This window comes from Lithobates pipiens, unplaced genomic scaffold (assembly GCF_037356315.1).
Source record: "Lithobates pipiens isolate NorthernLeopardFrog02 unplaced genomic scaffold, aLitPip1_a1.2 Scaffold_10, whole genome shotgun sequence".
In the NCBI taxonomy this organism is placed as follows: Eukaryota; Metazoa; Chordata; class Amphibia; order Anura; family Ranidae; genus Lithobates; species Lithobates pipiens.
The window spans coordinates 232269036-232284264 of record NW_027507686.1 but is presented as its reverse complement, the minus strand read 5'-3'; the positions used below and the strand labels follow the sequence as shown (position 1 = coordinate 232284264).

At 45.0% G+C, this 15229-nt stretch overlaps 1 protein-coding gene across 6 annotated transcripts in view; it reads right to left on the bottom strand.

The window, feature by feature from the left end:
* TRIM44 (tripartite motif containing 44) overlaps positions 1 to 15229 on the bottom strand; it is a 175599-nt gene that overhangs the window by 94802 nt on the left and 65568 nt on the right. The window lies entirely within an intron of this gene.

Below are 15229 nucleotides of genomic sequence, written 5' to 3'. Positions count from 1 at the left end.
GGGCGTTTTTACGGCATACCAGAGCAGCCCAGGGGGAAATTGCCCCCTGGTACAGTCTGCTCCTGCATATACCCATCCATATTGAACTTTGTTAATTTCAACACACCAATAATGTTTATGCTGGCACCCTAGCTGGCTCATAGTAGTGTTTGGGGTTGAGCAGCCCACAAAAGCTCACACAATCAGGAAAATGTCTTGACTACGTTATATATGGCAAATACCCAATTTTCCAAATTAACCATCTGTCATTGACCTGAAGCATGGAATCACCAGGGGAACAGGTGCCACCAGAGCTCACAACGCTGGGTAGAACCTACAGCAAAGCAACTCTGAAGAGATTTTCAATATGTAAAACAAACTCTACGAGAGAGAAAGGGGAGAATGGCCATATCCACTATTCACCCTCTTGAATAGTTGGCCAACAGTTCTGCATTGTACCTTCGTGTAGGAGGTCATCTTTTTTCTCATATCTATAGGTACCTTAAGACATGATCATCTACCTAGTTAATTGGCTCTCATTTAGAATCTCGGTATGCCAGAGATCCTAGCAGTCCTCTAGTCCGGTCACATCATCTCTGGCGGCAGTAGAAGTGAGCCAACTATAAGTGATGTTGACAAGGGCATGAAGTTCAACAATAATGAGGATTTTTAAGACAGTTAATTACCTCGCACCATTTTTACATTTCAAACAAGGTCAAGTTTAAGCGTCACTGATGACCCGTGAACAATGTTGTATTCCAATGCAACCACAACTGTCCACTTTCCACAAGCTCATTGCTGGCCTGAAAATCAGCATGCATGCAATCATGGGTTATGGAGTTTCTTGGTGCTATCCCCGTATGGATCTTTTTTTCCTAATGGACAATAAGTAAGGCGCAGACATTGGGAGGACACAACTTTGCTTGTGTTGGCTGCAGTAAGAGCGCCATATTATTATTATTTTTTTTCAAATTTTTTTTGAAAGTATCCATCATAACATAATACAAAAAAAGAAAGGGAGTGTCGCACCAAATATAAAGACAATCCAAGTTGACAGGTTAATACAGCATAATGCAAGATTGCAGGAATGCAAAGTAGTTTAACATCACTAATACCCATAAGAGTTTCTCACTTTAAAAAGATAAGGTGGTAAATGTACATTATGCCCGAGTTTACAAGGGTGGACACAGTACATTTTTAGGATGGAAACTAAGGTACAGAGACATAGGGTCACCCACCGGGAGGTACCAAAACAGAAAGATAAAGAAGAAGGGAGGGGGGAAGTGGAAGAAAAAAAAAAGGGGGGGGACCAGGGTGATGAGTTGCATGGCTGTTTTCATATATCGTTCTCTTCTATTTTGGGCGGTAAGTACCAGGTCTTCCAGGGTATTGATGTTCCTGACCTTATTAAGCCACCTACCTATGGAAGGAGGATTGGGGTCTTTCCAGCACAGAGTAACACAAGCTTTGGCGGCATTAAAGGGGTTGTAAAGGTAAATATTTTTTCACCTTAATGCATTCTATGCATTAAGGTGAAAAAACATCTCGCAGTGCCTGCACCCCCAGTCCCCCCGTTTTACTTACCTGACCCCTTGAAAGTCCCGTGCTCGCCCCCGACGTCCTCTTCGCCGCTCAGCCTGACCGCTGTTTGGCTGGAGTGGGTGGATTAAAAGCAGCGCAGCCATTGGCTCACGCTGCTGTTAATCACATCCAATGATGCTGCGTGCCGGGGGCGGGCCGAGTGATACAGCGAGCGGCTGTATCACGAGAGTGCGCCCGCAAGTGCTTCTCACCATGCGAGGGAGCTCACATGAACGTGAGAAGTACTTGCGGGAGGAAGCCGAGACAGCCGCCGAGGGACCCCAGAAGACCAGGTTCGGGGCCACTCTGTGCAAAACGAGCTGCACAGTGGAGGTAAGTATAACATGTTTGTTATTTAAAAAAATAAATAAAAAATAACTTTACAACCCCTTTAATCAAGTGACGAAGAACTGACTTCTTATATGTCCGAAGCGGTATTTGTGAGCAGGGGAGCAGGAAGAAGGCAGGATCCCTCGCAATTGGAAATTCTATAAATTGTTGGGAGATCCTCTGTGCCTCAGATCATTACTGTCGAAGTTTCGACCAGAATATGTGAAGGAAAGTTGCCTTATCTTCTCCGCATCTCCAGCAATGATCCGAGGCTTCTGTAAAGTATTTACAGAGAGCCGACGGGGGGAAATACCAGCGCTTCAATAATCTGTAGTTAGATTCCTGCGTGCGTGTATAGATGGATGATTTCAGGGAAAGGTGGATGATATTTTGATGCTGGACAGTTGTGAAGGTCTTATTGGAGATCCCTTTCCCATTTGCCAAGGCTCGGCACAATAAAATCGTCCAGAGGGGAGATGAGCAAGGCATAGATTTTAGAGGGGGTACGGGGGAGGGTATCCTTGTCCTCACAGCATGCTTCAAAAATAGTCCGCTCACTGTGTGTATAAGGCAACAGTGTGATCCAGGGGGAGGGGGCAGAGAGCCGGAGCATTGTGTGTATAAGACAGCAGTGTGATCCAGGGGGAGGGGGCAGAGAGCTGTAGCATTGTGTGTATAATCCATGTAAAATTTATGTTAGTGGTCCATGGGATTCAGAAATGTGAGTTTAGTGGTCCATGAGGTCCAGTCAAGTTCCTCCATCCCAAACTCGCTCATCCATGTCTTTATGGACCTAGCTTTGTGTAATGGTCCAAAACATTTGGTAGGGGTGGGGTTGTTTTTTAGGGGTTGGGCTTGGCCCCTTAGTTCCAGTAAAAGACAACTATTTAGGAATCAGCATACCAAGACATTTTGGACAATTTCATGCTCCCAACTTTGTGAGAACAGTTTGGGGATGTCCCCTTCCTGTTCCAACATGACTGCGTACCAGCGCACAAAGCAAGGTCCATAAAGACATGGATGAGCAAGTTTGTTATAGCTGCATAGGCTGCATAGGGTGGGACAACGTAATATTGAACCCTACGGAGTAAGACTGGGATGCCATTAAAGTTTGTGTCCGTGTAAAGGCAGGCATCTCAATACTTTAGACAGTATAGTGTAGGTGTCCCCAGGTGAACAGGTATACCCAAGAAAAGATTTCACCATCTTGTGCAGATATCCGTTTGCAGGTCACCTATGCTCGCCCCTCGGACTTATAAGGGCTGGCTTAAATTTTTTGAACTTCAGATTAACCTTCCAGAAACCTGCAGTTTTATACCCGTTAGTCCACGATGTGTCCACCATTGTCTTTGTACTATTCTTTCGATGTGAATTTTCAATAAAACCCTTTGTACAAGAAAAAAATTTCACCATCTTTTCGTTGTAAAATTTTGGATTTGCCATCACTTTCCCTGTTCATGAAAATGGTCACCAGGCCAAACGAAGCGGATCTCCCCAGTGGGGCAAAGACAGAAATGAAATCCAGATAAGGGTTTCAAGGTTTTCCTGGATATAGTTACATTTTAAAACAAATTTTGGCAATGTTGTAATAGAACGAATTGATGTAAAACACCACCTCTTATGGGATAAAATACCGAATGTTATACACCGATGTGGATTGAGCCTTTAGAGATGGCACAGGATCAGGAAAAATAAATAAAAAAATTAGTGAATAAGAGAGCAGTTTTGTGAATTGAGCCATTTGTGTGCAAAAAAAAAAAAAGACCCAATTTCAGTTAGGATGTTCTATATCAGTGATTCTCAACCAGGGTTCCTCCAGAGGTTGCTAGGGGTTCCTTCAGCATTGGGCAATTTCGGTCTCTCAGATAAGTTCCCACCGACACCATTGATCTTTTTTAGCTATCTGTAAGGAGGTAATTCTTCCCAATGACCACAAGTGTAAGGAACATTCCTCTCACTGACTATCGCACTAATGTATCATGAGTTGTAGATTTCTAATTTTTAGCAGAAGTTCCTCGAGACCGGAGAACTATTTCAAGGGTTCCTCTGTGTTGAAAAGGTTAAGAAAGGCTGTTCTATATACACATCGCCTGCGGAGAAAACGGAGAGTTCCCCTTCATGACACCTCCATGTGGTCTGCTTTGTAAGCCCTTGTACACACGGTTGGACACTCCGACAACAAAATCCGACAGATTTTGTCCGAAACTGGTGTTGCATACACACGGTCGGACAAAGTTGTCGGAAAATCCGATTGTTCGTAATGCGATGCCGTTATATCGTTACGACGGGACTACGTTCAGGCTAGTAGCCAATAGCTTTGGTGTAGGAATTTGATCTGAGAATGCGTGGCACTTTGTCCGATCGGAATTCTCTACAAACGATCAAATAAAGTCCGATCGGACCACGTTGTCGGAAAATTTTATAGCCCGGCTCTAAAACTTTGTCGGTCGGATATTCCGATGGAAACAGTCCGATGCAGCCAACACGCAGTCGGATTATCCGACAACACGGTCCGATCGGACATTTTCCGTCGGAATATCCGACCGTGTGTACAAGGGCTAAGAGTATTGGGAGAGTAGATTTCTGGTGGTGCGCTGTACTGTATTACAGCTTCGCTCTCGCTCACATATAACGCATGCACTCCTTCGTGGATATATAGAGCATCATTTAACATCTCCCGTCCGGGGCCAGAAATATAATAGACAAGGTCCCTCACTAGCACAGAGTCGACGCAGCACCTTCCATTTGTCTTCCTAAATGTTACTGTCTCCTTGCGCAGTATGAGGACACATTGTTTACGAGGAGACGGCTCTGGGGCGATACATCAAAATCACAAGGCTGTCGGCTTGATGCATGTTGCGCCAGCCTTTGTAGCGCACATAACAACTCTCCGAGATGCTGATAACACAGACTGGATGCGCAACATCCGTTACTATTCCCAGAATAGACATGGCTGCACTTAAAGCTGAACTCCAGGCAGATATAAAAGACACGAATGGAAGAACCTCTGTATTCATTCATACATCAATACATGTATTTCGGTAAACGCAAGCAGAATAAATATCCAAATTGGACTTGGTAGCTCAGAATAGGAGAAGGAGAAGTAATACATGAAGCCAATCAGTTGTGATCAAGGAAATTCTATAAACAATAAAATATAAAAAAACTGCGCTATCCTAAAAAATTTAACTAAAAGAAAGGCTGCAGTTTGAGTGGGATAAACACAACAAACAATATAAATAAGAAAAAAACTGCGCCCGTATTGAGTCCAATCAGATCCGGCTGACCTGAAGGTAAATATCATTCAAATAGGGTATTAAACGCAATGAATATGAACCATTATGCCCCGCACACACGACTGGACTTTTTGACAGCAAAGGTCGGACGGAACGAGTCCGTCGGACAATTCGATCGTGTGTGGGCTCCATCGGACCTTTGCTTGCCAAAAGTCCGGCGGACTTTAGAAATAGAACATGTTTTAAATTTTCCCACCAGAACTCTGCCCGACCGAGAAATCTGTTCGTGTGTATGCTAGTCTGACGGACAAAAACCGACACGAGGGCAGCTATTGGCTACTGGCTATGAACTTCCTTATTCTAGTCTGGTCGTACATCATCACCTTCAAATCCTTCGGACTTTGGTGTGATTGTGTGTGGCCAAGTCTGTTCATTTGGAAAGTCAGTCGGAACTCCACCGAAAGTCCATCGGAAAGACCGTTGGACCTAGTCCATCGAAAAGTCCGGTCGTGTGTACGCAGCATTACAGTCTCTGAGTAAAACGTGTATCCAAATAGGTGATTGAATAGAAACACCTCCGTGATCCACAATATAGATGTGAAGAACCACCACCACATGGAAAGCCACTTACCAGAGGGCCAACCCACACCAGCATCCGGCTAGAACCCAGCCATGACCTCAGACTTCTGGGTGGAAGATCACAGGGATGCCTCTCGGATATTGCAGGGTGCTAGGCTTTAATCATAGAACTCACGGTCCGTAAAAACATATTATTTATATGATTTAAATAATAAAAAAAAGTATGTAAAAAGATACACTATTGTCAAACGTATTGGGGCGCCTACCTTTACATGCATATGAACTTTAATCTTAGTTCTAGTCCGTAGGGTTCAATATTGAGTTGGCCTACCCTTTGCAGCCATAACAGCTTGAACTCTTCTGGGAAGGCTGTCCACAAGGTTTAGTAGTGTGCCTTTGGCAGTCATGGCGAACCTTGGCACCCAAGATGTTTTGGAACTACATTTTTCATGATGTTCCTGCACTCTGCAGTGTAGTTGAGCTTCATCGGAAATGTAGCTTCAAAACATCTAGGGTGCCAAGGTTCGCCATTCTTCCAAAAGTGGAATTGTGAGGACAGGAAGGCCTGGCTCGCAGTCTCCACTCTAATTTATCCCAAGGATGTTCTCTCGGGTTGAGGTCAGCCCCAAACTCCCTCATTCATGTCTTTATGGACCTTGCTTTGTGCACTGGTCCAAATCATTTGGTGGAGGGGGGATTATGGTGTGGGGTTGTTTTTCAGGGGTTGGGCTTGGCCCCTTAGTCCCAGTGAAGAGAACTCGTAAGGCGTCAGCATTCCAAGACATTTTGGACAATTTCATGCTCCCAACTTTGTGGTAACAGTTTGAGGATGGCCCTTTCCTGTTCCAACATGAATGTGCACCAGTGCACAAAGCAAGGTCCATAAAGACATGGATGAGCGAGTTTGGGGTACTTGACTGGCCTGCACAGAGTCCTGACCTCAACCCGATAGAATACCTTTGGGATGAATTAGAGTGGAGACTGTGAGCAAGGGCTTCTCATCCAACATCAGTGCCTGACCTCACAAATGCGCTTTTGAAAAAAATGTTCAAGCCTTCCGATAGACACACTCCTAAACCTTGTAGACAGCCTTCCCAGAAGAGTTGAAGTGGTTACAGTTGCAAAGGGTGGGCCAACTCAATATTGAACCCTACGGACTAAGACGCCATTAAAGTTCATGTGCGTGTAAAGGCAGGTGTCTCAATACTTTTGACAATATAGTGTTGGTACACAAAAACTCAACATCCAATAACATCTAGAAATTATCAATAGGGAATCATGAGCCATAATCCCCAAAAAATCTATGGAAACTATAAAACAAAACCACCCTTGATAAAGTTGGGCGTCCCCCGAAATGCTACGCTACACCCATAGACACTCCCACAGCTTGACGTCATCAGGCTCTCTCTTGGCCACATCTTGTATACCAGAGCCACTGCAGAGCAGTGAAGCTCTTTGTAGCACCTATCTGCCGCCCCTGGTCTCCAGTACCATGGAAAAGTAATAGTGATCCGATATGTGCCATACAGCCTTTTTGTTTGGGCTTCATTTTTAATAAAGCTGTTTGCTACACTTGGCTGTGCCCTTTATGTTTGTTTGTTAATGCTGACAAGGAATATGCTGATAAAATAGAACAGAGTGATGAGCTAATTAGCGTTCTGCTTCTCCTTTCACTGTCCAGTAGCAGGCTGGAGGAGAGGCAAGATATGTAAGTGTTACTCAACTGCACAAAAAAAAATTCCAGATAGGGTTGGGCTGTAAAAATCTCAGGAATAGAAGAGCAAAAATATAAATGCGGTAGTTTAAACTGTTCTCTTTTATATTTCTTATTTGTGTATTTACCAATTTGCCTGGGGGTTAAACTTTAAAGGATCAGTCCACCTAAAACCACATTTTAATTGTTGGTAGATGTTGGCAGGCTGATTGGCTTCTCCATCTTTGGGGACCCCACAAGACCTTTGAGGATGGATGAATTTCCTCTGCAGGCTATTGAATTCTGGCAGATGCCACCCATGGCTAGGGTACGATTGTTCCCCTTCCCTACCCCCCTCCTGGTCTGTGCTCACAGGTCCAAGCATGCTTAGGTCATCGCTGCCAGCCAGACCACGGTGATTACCTACTTCTGTGCTCCATGAATACTCAGTGACCTATGTGTTTGGTCAGCAATCACATCCAACAGTACCATGCTGGAGTCCAACACTACCCCTTCCAAGTGGTCCTGGACCTAATACCACATTTGTATTGTTGGTATGGCTGATTGGCTTCTCTATCTTTGGGGACCCCACAAGACCTTTGAGGATGGATGAATTTCCCCTGCTGCTATTGTATTCTGGCAAACGGCACCCATAGCTAGGGTATGATTGTCCCCCTTGCCTACTCACCTCCTGGTCTGTGCTCAACGGTCCAAGCATGCTTACATCATTGTCATCGCTGACAGCCAGACCACAGTGATCCCTACTTCTGTGCTCCATGAATATTCGGTGACCTATGAGAACTGTGTTTGGTCAGCAATCACAACTAAGAGTACAGTGCCAGAGTCCAAGGGACCCAAAACTACCTCTTGCAACTGGTCCTGGACAGTACACAAATGAACCAGACTAAGAGGGTGCACCATGCTTTGGTATCAAATCCTAGCTGGTTCAGGGACCAGGTGAGATTTGACCCATCTATGGGCAGGCTGCTTGTACTGAAGTCAACCCATGCATAATTGATATGCCGCTTTAGGCTTATTTTATAAAGGCAGTCCAATCAAGATTTGCGTTACCAGTCTGAACTCAATTCTGATTGGATACCACACCTTGCCACATAGCCCTTTTCGAAGATTTACAGAATAAGCCAGAGAGATGTAGATGGATTTGAACTCTGGCTGTCCAGTGTCTTCCATCTCTCTATGGATCAATCTTTGAAGCCAACAAAGTGCGACATGACAGAGGCAGGTGAACATGATGTGCATTATAAGAAAGGGGGGTCCACGGCAATAAAAGCTGTAGAATCCCTCGGGGTGATTTTACCACACATCAGCTGGACAACCTTCTGTCGTTCAGCATTAATGTTATAAATTATAGATACACCTCGTAAAAGAGCAGGGAATGTGCCCCTGACATCATTACCGTACACAGACACTGGCCCCCCAGGGCCCCGGGAATGGAAGACAGAAAGCTGATGGATACAGGATCATCAGGAGTAGAGAGCCCCTAACAGCGAGCAAGATTTATGTCTCTGGCAGAAAGGATCGCTGGGGTTTCGGATGAGCCTCCAAGAAGATTTTGAGGTTTAATTGGAAACAAGCTGTAGGGAGCATTATAACAATGCAAAGGGAAGCTGCTTGAGAGGACTGTTGGGGATGAATGAAGCATAGAAGTGTATTGAAGAGAAAGTGTTAGTTCAGGATTTTATTTTACCTTTTTTTTCTTAACAGCAATTCTAAATCATTTATTAAACTGTACGGCATCCAGGGAATACTGTAACTGAGCTGAAGCTTCACTCCAGTCATAATTGAAAATCACATCTTCAGATGTGTGCAGAGATTATAGTCAACTAGCTCGGTACTTTGTTTTTTAGGCCTTGCTCATAGGGGGCATACTAAAGCATACACTTGCAGAGGGCCAAGTTTACATGCACAGGGTTGCTGGGGATGATGGGGACAAGGGCCTCTTCCCCACAACCCTGGGCTGCTGGTTGTAGGGGGTGCTGGGTTGACTTATTAGAATCTGGAAGCCCCCTTTCACCAGGGGGCCCCCAGATCCCAGTCACTCCCCAATGTGAATAAGTATGGTAACCCTACTCATTCACCAAAAAAGTCCTTCATTAAAAACAGAAAATAAAAACTAAAAACAATGTCCCCTGAAGTAGATCCAATGTCAATCACGATGCCCGTCGCTACTGGTGACCGGGTAAAAAAAAAGTTCTGCACCCAACGAAGGCTCCCACATCTGACAGCTGCGTTGTCTGACAGTTCTTAAATAACTAAGGGTTGGGGCCACCCGATGACGCCATCAACTGGGGCATGTTGGGTCGATTACATCACAAGGGCGTGGGGCCACCTGGTGATGCACAGATGTTCCATGCATCCAGGGCAGGACTTAGGGTGGTGGGGGCCCCTGGGCTTGAGTCATTTTTGGGCCCTACCTTCTATACATTATCGGATTTATCGGCGTATAACATGCAGCGGTGTATAACACGCACCCGAAGTTTAGGAGGGGATTTTAAGGAAAAAAAATTACATTTAAATGCCCATCAATGCACCCTTATCAGTGTCCATCTGCAGCCTTGCCCGTCCATCTGCAGCCTTGTCCAGTGTCATTGCAGCCTTGTCATTTGTAGCCTTGTCATTGCAGTCTTGACGTTTAAAAATGGCGTTGCCGAGATACATCTTGGCAGCTCTCGGGTCCTGTCGCAGTCCCGAGCGGAGCAGAGAGTATCCGAGTGTACTCGGCTTGGCTCACGTTCACACCCAGTCCCTGTGTTATGTCCATCATTGGGCGTGACTGTGAGCGGAGCTGAGCCGAGTACACTCGGCTATGTATCTCGGCGGGCCCCCTATTTGGCAGGGCCCATGGGCTTGAGCCCAGTCAAGCCCAATGGTAAGTCCTGCCCTGCATGCATCCCACGCAGTCAGTTCCATTGATGTCTATTGGGACACAGCGACTGGGTACGGGCACATGTTCCAGAATACTGTTTAAATACGGGGATATGTACCTGCATGGAAGTCAAATTGGGAGCAGAGGCTTTGTCCAAGTAGCCGCTGCATCCCAATTGATATTAATAGAACTGCCTGCATGAGGATACACAGAACACCTACAGTATGTACCCCTTGTAGGTTAGGTGCGGTGTTTTCTGAGTTCAGCAGTAATAGTATATTGTGGAACAGTTCCACAACAACAATAGGCCCAGTGGGGTGCACACCTGACCGGAACCACTTACAACTGAGATAGCGGTGGACCCATGAAATGCAGAACGGAAGATGCCAACAACTTCTGCCATGGAGGAGCGAAATGCGGCTTGACTGGTCCACATCCGAAAGGGAAGGCTTCCCTTCATGTATGGGCCACATATGGGTAGCTTTAGACTGGAGGTTGTAGAAGGCTGGTTCTGGGTTGTAAATTACTTTTCCCTAAACAGAGATGTAAGTAACTGAAATGCAGAGACATTTTCATGGGTGGAGTTAGGGTCTGAGGGCTCCAGAATCACAGACCACAGGGATTCGTTGTTGCTTTAGTAGGTTGTTACAAATCAAGCTATTTTACACAATGAGGTGGCCTGGTGTACCCAAATAAATGGGCTTTATCTCCTATATAGATTTCCATAGCAAATTTATGATAGGCATGTACCTTTACATCTTAAGGTAGATGAGACACTCACAGTGTGCAGTGAAATCAGAATAAGTAATTGCAGTAAAAAAATGAGCCTGTGCAAGACTGAAGAGAAGGCTGATTGGCCAATAGAAAGGCTAGGGAGGCTAGGTAGGTTGATGGGAGTGTAACCAAATGTGTAGAAATTACAAACTTGTTCAGTGGCCGCCTGACCATTAGGAGTGCACGGGCTCCGCTCCCCGCCAGACACATGCATTCCAATGGGGGGTTGGAGACATCATCTGCATTGGCCTTCTTAAGGGGAGAGTCATTTTATTTATGGTCAGATGGTGGGAATGTTCCTATGTCAGTAGACCCTACCTGACTATTGGGGACATCACCTGCAGTGGCCTTCTCAAGGGGAGAGGCAGTTAATTTACGGTCAGGTAGTGGGAATGTTCCTATGTTGGTAGGCCCTACTTGGCCATGGTGGACATCCCTGGCATTGGCCTTCACAAGGGGAGAGCCAATCAATGTATGGCCAGATGGTGGGAGTGTTCTTGTATTGTAGGCCCTACCTGAGGGTACTAGACATCCCCTGCATCAACCTTCTCAAGGGGAGAGTCATTCCATTTATGGCCAGAAGGTGAGAATGTTCCTATGTCTGTAGGACCTTTCTGGCCATAGTAGATATTCCCTGCGTTGACCTTGTCAATGCAAGTACCAGTCCATTTATGGCCAGATGCTGGGAATGTTCTTATGCCTCTATGCCCCACTTGACCATAGTACACATCTGCCTTCACAAGGGGAGAGTCAGTCCATGTATGGCCAGTTGCAGGAAATGTTGGTAGGCCCTACCTGAGCATAGTAGACATACACTGCATCAACCTTCTCATGGGGAGAGTTAGTCCATTTATGGCTAGATGGTGAGAATGTTCATATGTTTGTAGGTGCTTCCTGGCCATAGTAGATTTCCACTGCATTGGCCTTCTCAATGGGAGTTTCAAACTGCCAAGCTGGATGTTTCCTGGGTTGCTATTCATTCTTATCTCTTTATGGGGAAAACATGGATGGCTATTCTATCTCCATAGGAAGAAGCCTGCACATTTGACCAATCTAAAAGTGTCAATTCGTATCACAGTTTTTGTTGAAATGTACATTCGAAAGGTGGACTTTCCATCATTCAGTGGCTGTATAATCAATATCTCTAGGCAGCTTCAGCCATTCCCAACATATTGATTCCAATAGCCAATCATTGCAGCAGCTCTATCTAATCAACACAGGTGACTCCCTGCCAGACAGACACAGAACATTGCCTTCTTCCATCTCCTCTCCCAATCAGAGATAAAGAAGCTACAAAATAGAAAAGAATTGCCTTTTTAATTAATAGTAATTTAGAGCTTAATGGAAGTAACACAAGAGTAATAGGAAAAACAATCAATTTGTAAGGGTTAACGCTCCTTCATTTAAGTGGATAACATTAGTATTGATGCGTGAGGCTGTTTTCTCTTTATTCCCAGTGTAAGGTTTCAGTAAAAAGGCTTATAAACGGCATAGAGACCTATTTATCCAAGGTAATGTTTGCTCTTGTTGTCCACAATAATCACTTAATAACTTAATGTCTAATCGAAGTCTCATACCTTTATATCTCTTTGTAGTCCCGTAAGCCTTATGTCATAATTAGTGACCGATTTATGTGAAAAAATGTCCTAAAATACAATTTTCAATCATTCGTATGCAGGATCCTGCCCTTACACTACAGTGCCCTGTGCAAGCAGAGCTGAGTGAGTAACCACCACACCACTTTTCACATGTGTACTAATACAGACCTGCATTGCATGGGCCAATTTGCTCCAAAAAAAAAAAAATCCTACCTGCACCCCTAACGCAATCAGATATTCATTGGATCAGTAGTTAGTATACTGAAATAAATACAGATTCTGATGCACACTTACACTAAAGAGTAATTCTACCAAAAAGAAAAATGTAAAGCTTAGATGCATGACTGATATCATTTCATCCTGTGATTTATTAGATGCACCTAGGTTCAGAGTACCTGGCACATCCACTACTCTGCCACCTGTTTTTAATATTGCCTCTTTTACATTTACCAACCCTTTATTTCCTTTGTTCTTTTATTTGGACACATCCTCCGAAGGACCCCCTCCATCTGTGGTTGCTATAGACACGTGATGACAATTGCCTAATCTTCCCAGAGAGGACTCCTCCACCTATGTTTTCCACAGACAGGAGATACCATTTGCATAATCCTCTCCCAGAGGACCCCCTCTACCTGTGGTTGCCATAGACATGAGGTGACAATTGTCTAATCTTCTTCCAGAGAACCCTCTCCCCCTATGATATCCCTTAGTCATGAGATGACAATTACCCAATTTTCCCCATAGGATTCCTTCCACCTATGGTTGCCATAGACACGTGATGACAATTGCTTATTCTTCCTCCAGAGGACTCTTCCACCTATGTTTTCCATAGACAGGAGATAACATTTGCATAATCCTCTCGCAGAGGACCCCCCTCTACCTGACAATTGCCTATTCTTCCTCCAGAGAACCCTCTTCCCCTATGACATGAGATGACAATTACCCAATTTTCCCAATAGGATTCCTTCCACCTATGGTTGCCACAGACATGTGATAACAATTGCCTATTCTGCCTTCAGAGGACTCCTCCACCTATGGTTTCCATAGACAGGAGATATCAATTGTATAATCCTCTCCCAGAGAACCCCTTCACCTATGGTTGCCATAGACATGAGATGACAATTGCCTAATCTTCCTCCAGCTGACCTCCTTCGCCTAGCATATCCCTTAAGCCAGCCATGGATGAATCAAAATTCAGCCGGGTTCCTGCTGAACCGACCAAATTGTATCCCATTTATAGGCAGGCTGGTTGTACTTAAGTTGATCCATCTATCAACTTCAGTACAACCAGCCTATTGGATGCTCTCTCCCCATCACTGCCGATGACTACAGCAGTGAGCAGTGATCATTGTCTTCTGCTGGTGGGGAAGACTCCCCACTGGCAGAACACAATAGCGCTGCTGGAGGGATTCCCCCATCAATACTGTCTGTGTTGATGGGGGAATAGTCAGGAAAAAAAATTGCACAATGTATAGCCTGCCTTAGACATGAGATGGCAGTTGCCTAATCTTCCCCCCAGAGGACCACCCCCACCTATGACATCCCTTAGACATGAGATGACAACTACATAATCCTCTCCCAGAGGACCCCCTCCACCTATGATTCCCATAGACGTGATGACAATTGCCTAATCTTGATGTGTTTAACCATAAAAAGGACAAAGGTCTTCTTTCAATGGAAAGCATGACTGGCCAAAGTCTACAGTAACAATTAATTAGGCACATTAGAAATGTTGTCCTCATCATAGTTACATAGTTAGTAAGGTTGAATAAAGACACCAGTCCATCCAGTCCAACCTGAGTGAGTGTCTACAGTTGTCCCTATCCCTGTACATTACATGCTCACATCAGTCTCTACCCTCAAGGAGTCCACAATCCAAGGTCCACAATCCCCAATCATATACTAGGGCCAATTTTGGACAGAAGCCAATTAACCTACCTGCATGTCTTTGGAGCGTGGGAGGAAACCGGAGTGCCCGGAGGAAACGCACGCAAGCACAGGGAGAACATGCAAACTTCAGGCAGGCATTGTCGTGGTTGAGATTCAAACCAGCGACCCTTTCTACTGCTAGGTGAGAGTGCTACCCACTACACCACTGTGCCGCCCCTCATCCCTACTGTTCTCCTTGAAATCGGTGGTCTCCATGGACATGGGCAGGATCTTTTTATTAAAATAGAATGGTCCTACTCATTGTCCTCCTGATCTGTCCCTTGTCTGTTGGTGGCTAAATCGTAGATACATGTCGGACCACCCATGTATGCCTAGAGGTAATCTTATGCTGCGTACACACGACTGGAATTCTCGTCAGAAAAAGCTCTGATGGTTTTCCCGTTGGAATTCCGACTGAATTTCGCTCAAACTGTCTTGCCTACACACGGTCACACCAAATTCCGGCGGTCAATAACACCGCGACATACAACGCGTTCAATGGCACTATAAAAGGTTAATGCTTACGAGCATGCGTCAAATTGTTTCCGAGCATGCGTCGGAATTTTGCATGTCGGAATTGCATACACGCAATCGAAAAAATCCGATAGAAAGGTTTTCCATCGGAAAAATTAAGAACAGGCTC